The following is a 9,396-nucleotide window of genomic DNA, read 5'->3' as shown; positions in this document are numbered from 1 at the left end:
AATTAAACCCCAATAAATGTGTCTGCACTGGGTATGGAAGAGCATGGAAGGGCTGAGCGTAAGTTGTCACGGTCCTGGGTACAATGTTCAGTAACTAGTTAATTAAGAATTGATACAGAGAGAGTCCTTGAGTGGGGAATGCCATGAATTGTGGAGGGTCTTGGAAGACATTGCTAAGATTACACAGGATGATTTATTGTACATATTTTCTTAGTATATGTGGAATTCCACAATTAGTGTCTCACTCTTCTGTGTCTGCCACATTTTCTACTTTTTTGTTTGTTTTTGTTTGTTTATTTGTTTTTGTTTGAGACAGGATTTCACTCTGTCACCTAGGCTGGAGTGCAGTGGGGGGATCTCGGCTCACTGCAACCCGCACCTCTGGGTTCAAGTGATTCTGGTGCCTCAGCTTCCCGAGTAGCTGGAACTACAGGTGTGTGCCACCACATCCAGCTAATTTTTGTATTTTTTTTTTGATAGAGATGGGATTTCAGCATGTTGCCTAGGCTGGTCTCAAACGTCTGACCTCAGGTGATCCACCTACCTTGGCCTCCCAAAGTTCTGAAATTACAGGCATGAGCCGCTGCACCTGGCCACATTTTCTAGTTCTTTTTGTGCTTCCTACTGAAATAAAATCTCTTTTAGTGGATGATGCAACCCTAGCTATTATCATTCATTATCATCTCAGAAGGGATTAGCTGACCATGGCAAATTGATAATGAAAGTGCACATCCTGTAAACACAGGTGGAAGGAGACACAAGCATCCAGGAAAGAGAGACCCAGGGAGCCCAATGTCACAATTTGTCCCAGGGCAGTGACTTGTAAATGTCTAACTGGGGCCCTATCATCCTATCAATGGTTGGATGGTCAGCTCAGCTCCGGCACTTTGATTGCTGGCAACAGAAGCTACCTCTAGCTAATGATAAGGAGAGAAAAATAAAGAAATGTACTGGAAGGATATGGGATAGCACACAGAACTGAAGAAAAAATAAGCAACAAATGATGAATAAATAAGCAATAAGTGGGACAAGCATGTGGGCAGAGTAAGAAGAATAATGGACAGTGTCTGGGAACATCACTTTTGGGAAAAATCTGCTCCAAATGTTTTCTGTCTTTGGAGTTTGCTGCACAATATTTGAATCGTTGTTGGGGACAGGGAGAATCCGACCTAGTTTATTACCCCTGAATCAGGAAAGGGGAGGCATCCTAAATGACAACTCCATCAACACCACCAGCGAGGATGAGGGTGATTCTCCACAGGAGGGCAAGACGTTGCCCCCAAATCAAGTGAGATGGGCTTTGGGCTCCTCGTAACAATAGATGTCATCTCCAGGTAGCTAGAAGTTTTCTAATGCTTTCTAAATGGGAGAAAAATTTTTTTCTATTCACTTTCCATAAAAGTGTCAAGGCTTCCAAACAACTTTTGTCAGACTTAAACACAAGGGCACATGTAAACTGGGTAATGAAAACTGAAGAAGAGGGGACAATTGGTAGAGGCTGCAGATGAGTCCAAAGTCCCTTTTGGAGACTCATAACTTTATTTTCATTCTGAAATCTTAAAAAGGTAAGTGATCTACAACGATCTCAGAATTTCTAAGAGGAGTTTATATAAGATTGTATATAAAGTCAATAGAATATGTGGAGAAAATGTGGACTTTTGAGTTGGAGGGGTTTATAAACTCAGATTTTTTTTTTTTTTTTTTGCAATTCTTTCCTTCGTAATATGGAAATCACCAGATCTCTTAAGATTTTGTAAGGTACCTGAAGCTCTTGGTATATATTAAGCCTTAATACATGCTAGCTTTCTTCCCTCTCACTGTGTTTTTATGTATATGTTCCTCTTTATGTATGAATCATATATACTAATGTAGTTTTCCTTTCCCTATAATGAGCTGAAAACAAATTCTCTTCTCCTCAATTCTATTTTTCTTCTTTGGAGCTGATGTTGGTAACAGGAGTACACAGCCAACAAGTTCATCCCTATCCTGAGGTTCGTATTACAAGATGCAATCATTTTTCCCTTGGCGATAGATGAGACAATTTATATCTCTGGTTGTCTTAAACATCTCCTACAGCAAGTCAGTTATAGTTTAAAGTCTAAATGAAATCCTCTGTGGATTTGAATCATAGCTAGAAGCAAGGCCATCAAGTTAGGAGTGCTTGATTGAGCAAAGTTAAAAAAAAAAAAGGCTTAGAACAACTAAATTACAATGAATGGTAGTAATATGTCATTCACAGCAACTTCAGTATTCGCAAATATTTTGTTTTATTTGCTCAACCAATTCCTCATATTGAAATGGATTGATGGGGTGAGTCTTCCTAATTTTTATTTTAAACGGGGCTGAAAGTAGAAACTGTTGTAGAAATAAACAAGAAGCTGTTTAAGGAGACAACCAGAGGGAGAAGCAGCAAATAATCTTGGAACATGTAGGAGAAAGAGCAAGTCATCTCGCAAAATACGGTAAGAAAAATCACCATCCCTGCCCCAGCCCAAGTGAGAGAGTAATCCAGGATACCCAGAACATCGAAAAGGCGCTTCAAAGTCAACCAGAACAAAATTGGAATTCCAGCCTTGCCACTTTCTTTCTAGTTGCTGATCAACTTTGGAAACATGTCTTAGCCTCTTTGATTTTCATTGTTCTTATCTGTAGGATAAGGCTAAAAAATATCTCCATTTGCAGGACTCCTGTGAGGATGAATTGAGAATGTAAAGCACTTTGGAGTGGTTGGAACATACAAAACATTTGATAAATGATGTAGTGTTATTGTCTTAACATATTTAATACAGTATATATTCTAAGATGTATATTAAAATGTGCATGCATTAAGATTTGACCTGAAAAATGAGAAATTATGCTTTATTATGTGAAAGTTAATAATCTTATAATAATTATGAAGAGTAACCATATTAATTCTTTTTTTTTTTTTTTTTTTTGAGACGGAGTTTCACTCTTGTTGCCCAGGCTGGAGTGCAATGGCATGATCTTGGCTCACTGCAACCTCCGCCTCCTGAGTTCAAGTGATTCTCCTGCCTCGGCCTCTCGAATAGCTGGGATTACAGGCATGTGCCACCATGCTTGGCTAATTTTGTATTTTTAGTGGAGGTGGGGTTTCTCCATGTTGGTCAGGCTGGTCTCGAACTCCCGACCTCAGGTGATCCACCTGACTTGGACTTCCAAAGTGCTGGGATTACAGGCACGAGCCACTGTGCCCAACCCATATTCATTCTTACTTAAAAATGCTGAAACTTGAGGTGATATAGATAAGAAAAAACATGGGGTTGGGGTCAGAAAATTTTCAGTTTCTTCTGATTGGTGGCTGAGATGTTTGAATAAGTCACTATAACTTGCTGAATTTCAGTGTCTTTATCCATACAGAGGGGATAATAACACTTTTTAGAGTTTTGGGAGGATTATAAAACAACTAATGAAGCCTGCCTGGTATATGGTAAACAAAAAACACCTGTTCTCTTCCCTTGTTGGTATTATTCTGAGACTACTATGTAATCCTACTATATCTCATAGTCACTTTAGAATACAGACAGAATACAGAGTCTCAAAATCTCACGGATAGCATATAACATATTGGAATCATCAAATACAAATATAAAATTTAAAAGTGAACCTGGTGAATATTTCAACTCCACTAACTGATGCATCAGGGCTTCTGATGTGTCCCTAATAAGTAAGTCGCTAGGTAATTTCTGTAGTACTAAGCCCTTACTACCTTAGAACAGAGAGGCCATTCCTTTGAGGCAGTTTTAATTGTCAGAAAGTTCTTAATATTGAACGGAAATCTCCTCCTGGCAATTTCCCTTCAGTGGTTATAGTTCTAGATGTTGATCATGTTCACATTGCAGCCTTTTGTTTATTTTAAGTCTGCTGTCTTAGAACAGCACCCAGCTGATGGGAGGTACTTAGCAACTGTTTCCTCAGTGAATGAATGAGTGGATGAATGGGACAAGAAATGAGAACCATTTAACAGTGTGAGTGCTTTACTGCCTATGCTGAGAACATTAGCACAATTTCTTTTGCACAAAATGGTAATATATTGTATCAGTCATGGTACAATAAAGACAGCAGAACCATTATGAGTTTTATAGAATAAGGGATTTATCATAGAAATAAGGCCTTATATCATTATGGAAGGGGCTGGAGAAGTATAGTTTACAAGGAGGGTTGGGAGGATCAGAGAAATGTCTATAACCGTGCCTTCTGAAATGCTAGTGCAAGTGGACAAGGGCAGAGTTCACAAAGGAATATGCGAAGGCAGAGACAGCAGCTGAGGAGTGAAACTGGGAAGGAGCCTGGGAACCCTGTTGTTGCCTCTGCATCTGGTTATGGGCCTGGAAAGACTGTTGGCCCGTGTGTTCAGGCTTTCCAGAGAAAAAGAACCAGTAGGATCTATCTGCCTGCCTATCTATCTATCTATCTATCTATCTATCTATCTATCTATCTATCTATCTATCTATCTGTCTATCAATCATCTATCTATATCTATCCATCTATCTGTGTATCATCTATCTGTGTATCTGTCTCTACCTATCTATCCGTCCATCCACCCATCTTTCTATCTATGGAATTGCCTCACGTGTTTACGAAGTCTGGGAAGTCTTAAAATCTGCGGGGAGACTGTCAAGCCTGAGATCCTGGAGAGCTGGTAGTGCAGATAAAGGCTGAAGGCAGTCTGTTGGAGAAGTTCCTCTTGCTCAAGGAGGCTGATCTTTTTGTTCAGTTCAAGCCTTTAATGTGTTGGATGAGGCCCACCCACATTATGGAAGGCAATCTACTTTACCTAAAGTTCACTGATTTAAATGTTAATCTCATCTCAAAACACCCTCTGAATTGACACATAAAATTACCCATTACAGTCAGCAAAGCTTGCAGTCAGGAGGAAGAGCTAGATACAGAGGAGGGAAAACATGAATGAGGGCTGGAATCTGCCAGCACTTCAGCCTCTATCCCTTGTTGCGCTAACAATGATGGTCTTTGAAGAGTCAATGGCTACCGTTCACTTCTGCCTTCCAAATCTTGCTCAGGTTTCCCAGAAGATAATTCTGGGAATCATAGTGCTAGTAGACCAGTTGGCATGCATAAAACTACATAGTCAACCCATTGTTAACTTGGCATCATATATACCTTTTTAACTTATATTTAACTTTCTAACATGTTGCAACCACCCCTCAAGCAACCTCACACCTGCTAACCTTCTTGCCCCAAAAGGATACAAAGTCTCATGTGTCATCTAATCCATCTCTGGGTGATGTTATTACCCTTTAAGCTGCATCACACTTTTCCTTTGATATCTTGTAGCCTGAATACTGAGGTATAAGACTAACCGACTATTAGTACATCTGATGATCAATACTAGCTTAATGGGAGAAGGGGAAGAAAGGAACATAATTGGTTAATATATACAAAAATATTCACGTGAAAGTAAGAAAAACAATAGTCAAAATTACTAGTCTTTGTTTTTATAACTGGACAGACAGGCTTAACTGGTGTTATCGTTCCCTTCTTCCTCTGCCCATTCCTGCTGGTCATCGTTCTTTCCCAGTGGGATAACTAAAAGTTTCATTCCTTATTATACAATATGATATAACTAGCTATAACTTCCCTGCCAAGTGTTGTCCCCAAGCTGGTGTCATAACTAAGTTTCCCAAAGGTTATTCAACTGTTCTATCAGACCAGTGGCTGATTGGGAGCGTGGTAAGACTAGTCAATACTATACATGTGAGCTTATCGTCGTATTTTATTTGATAGAATATGATCTCTGGTTTGGAAATGAGGCTGTGTGTGACACTTTGATAATTAATGAGGCCTTCTCTGAGTCTACAAGAACTGATTTTGGCAGGAGCATTGTGGGCGGGGAAGGCACATTTACATGCAGAGTAAGTGTCTTTTCCAGTGAGAACAAACCACTGCCCTTCCATGGTGCCTCCAGATGACTAGAGGATCCTCTCAGGTAGTGAAGCTACATCAGAGATTCAGGGATGGGCTCTGCTGCTGGCAGATTGAGCACTCAGCAGTGGCTGGATCAGATCCACCTTACTGAGTCCATATATAACCTTCAACTCTACCACCACGGCCAATTGATTAATGAGGTTGTTGGGCAAGAAGTGGGATGACATGGAAAACAGCCAGATGGATATCCGCATACTAGGTCATCTTGTCCATGTTATTAATAAGATCCTCCTCTGCTGAGATAACTCTTCAGTGAGCAGTCACATGGAATCTGAACAATTTTACACGGTGGGCATTCAGAGAACTCCATTTATATTCCCTTTCTCAATAATTATTTTGTCGTCATTTTTTCTAATCATGTTTTTCCCCCCACAGACTCTGCCCAATCAGTCAAATATGAAGCTACTTCCCATAAATCAGTGTAGATCTCTACCTGCTGGGAGGATTTCACTTCCTATTGTCCCTCACAGCCACACCTGGGTGGGCTGTGGTGCTATCGTTGTCTGTTTCTGAGTGATGCTTGCATATCTTGCAGAACCATCTAAATCAGGCCTAACATTTCCTTTTCAGTCAACTGAAATGAGGAACTCACCACAAGACCACTTCTATTGTTACATGAAAACCACCCACTACGTTTAGTAGCTTAAAAGAATAACAATTTTATTTGATTGCTCTTCTGTGGGTCAGGAATTCACAAGGTGCATAGTGGGAACAGCTTGCCTCTGCTCCATGTGATATATGCTGGACTGGACCACATCAGATGACTGACTTGAGATCATTACGTCTGGGGCCTCAGTTCTCGCTGTTGCTTGCACTCTGCTTCTCCTTCGTATCCTCTCCTTCTGTTTGTGTCATCCTCACCTCATCAGTCTGGAAGAATAGCTGTACTTCTATGGCTGTGCAGAGCTCCTAGCAGCAACAAAGCTGGGATGCCAGCCCTTCTAAAGGCTCAGTTCCAGAGCTGCAGAGCATCACCTCCACTGAATTCTAGTGTTTATAAAGTAACCTGGTTTATTCAGCATCAATTGAAGGTGCAAGAGCTACACCAGGGCATGAATTTTGGGAGGCATAATTCTTTGAGAACTTCTGCAAGTGACTAGTGTACATACTTTTGGAATTTTTTTTTTAAAGAAAATGTTGTTGCCTACATAAAAATCATAGACTGGGCCGGGCATGGTGGCTCATGCCTGTAATCCCAGCACTTTGGGAGGCCAAGGTGGGCAGATCACAAGGCCAGGAGTTTGAGATCAGCCTGGCCAACATGGTGAAACCCCGTCTCTACTAAAAATACAAAATTAGTCAGATGTGGTGGTGGATGCCTGTAATCCCAGCTACCTGGGAGGCTGAGGCAGGAGAATCGCTTGAAACTGGTAGGTGGAGGTTGCCATGAGCCTAGATCATGCCACTGCACTCCAGCCTGGGCAACAAGAGCGAAACTCTGTCTCAAAAAAAAAAAAAAAAATCATAGCCCCATAGCTCTATAACCTATAATTTACATACAGTGGGATAATGTATATTGCAATATTCAGGGTTTCTCCTAACATCATAGAAATACATTGATAGTGATGGCTCTTGAGTGAAAGGCAAATTCATTCTCTTGTTTCTCTGTTGGAAATACCACGGGAATAGTAAATGAAATGTCCCCAGCCGTGGTCAACGTATTTATTTTTCCTGCACTGCTCATTGGCTGTTATCAAACCTTTAGAATAAACTTGTTCAGCAAGTTTATTGGGCATTGCTCGGTGTCCCAAATCGCTAGCTGATATTTTAAAATCTGATCTCATGTGTTTTTCTTTCTCATCACCAGTTGTGATCCTGTAGCTCTTTGGCCATTTAAACCAAGCCACAAATCTCAGGCTGTCACTGAAGAGAAGACCAAAAAGAACACAGCGTGAACAAAGAGTCAAATCCTTAGCTTTTTTGTTCTAAAATGAGCTTTTGTAATTCTTAATAGAGTGATAGCATTTTGTATTTGTAAAATTTGAACTTTTTAGGGAAGAAAATGTGTGGGGCTTTAAGGCAGCTATTGCTTGGAGGATAAGAATGTAGAACTTATATCTTAAACAACAGAATAGAAGAAGATGTGAGATTACTAAGAGCAGTTTCCCTCCAAAAAGACTAAGTACAGTCACTTCGGAAAACTGTTCGGCAGTTTCTAATAAAGTGAAACATTCATCTACCCTTTGACCCAGCAAGTTTACACCTTGTCTAGGGACACATAGTGCTAGTAGATCAATTTACCCAAGAGAAATAAAAATATATGTCCGAAAGTATTTGTATATAAACATTCATAGCCATTTTATTCATAGTAGTAAAAAATTGGGAATAATCTAAATGTCTATTAGGTGACTAGATAAACAAGCTGTAAAATTTTCATATGGGCCGGGCGCGGTGGCTCAAGCCTGTAATCCCAGCACTTTGGGAGGCCGAGGCGGGCGGATCACAAGGTCAGGAGATCGAGACCATCCTGGCTAACATGGTGAAACTCCGTCTCTACTAAAAAAATACAAAAAACTAGCCGGGCGAGGTGGCGGGCGCCTGTAGTCCCAGCTACTCGGGAGGCTGAGGCAGGAGAATGGCGTAAACCCGGGAGGCGGAGCTTGCAGTGAGCAGAGATCCGGCCACTGCACTCCAGCCTGGGTGACAGAGCGAGACTCCGTCTCAAAAAAAAAAAAAATACATATATATATATATTTTTTTTTGAAAAAAATATTATTAGTTCAAAAGCTAGTATTACTGTAACTTTGGTTTGCAATTTCACACTTCATTTTCTATATAATTTAAGAAAATAATGCATTTAAAGTATTCATGATAAAAGCATTCAACAAACTAGGAATATAAGAACATCAACTCAGCTGGGTGGGGTGGCTGGTGCCTGTAATTCCAGCACTTTAGGAGACCTAGGCAGACAGATCACCTGAGGTCAGGAGTTCGAGACCAGCCTTGCCAACGGTGAAACCCCGTCTCTACTAAAAAGTACAAAAAACTAGCCGGGCGAGGTGGTGAGCGCCTGTAGTCCCAGCTACTCGGGAGGCTGAGGCAGGAGAATGGCATAAACCCGGGAGGCGGAGCTTGCAGTGAGCTGAGATCGGGCCACTGCACTCCAGCCTGGGCGACAGAGCAAGACTCTGTCTCAAAAAAGAAACAAAACAAAACAAATAGTATCTCATTTAAACTTCAAAACAACTCTAAGAGGCTGGGCGTGATGGCTCATGTCTGTAATCCCCAGCACTTTGGAAGGCCAAGGCAGGCGGATCACCGGAGGCCCAGAGTTCAAGACCAGCCTGGCCAACACGGTGAAACCCTGTCTCTACTAAAAAAATACAAAAAAACTAGCTGGGCGAGTGGCGGGTGCCTGTAATCCCAGCTACTCGGGAGGCTGAGGCAGGAGAATGGCGTAAACCCGGGAGGCGGAGCTTGCAGTGAGCTGAG

The sequence above is a fragment of the Papio anubis genome, chromosome 4, assembly GCF_008728515.1.
Source record: "Papio anubis isolate 15944 chromosome 4, Panubis1.0, whole genome shotgun sequence".
Classification (NCBI taxonomy): Eukaryota; Metazoa; Chordata; class Mammalia; order Primates; family Cercopithecidae; genus Papio; species Papio anubis.
This window is presented reverse-complemented; position numbering follows the sequence as displayed.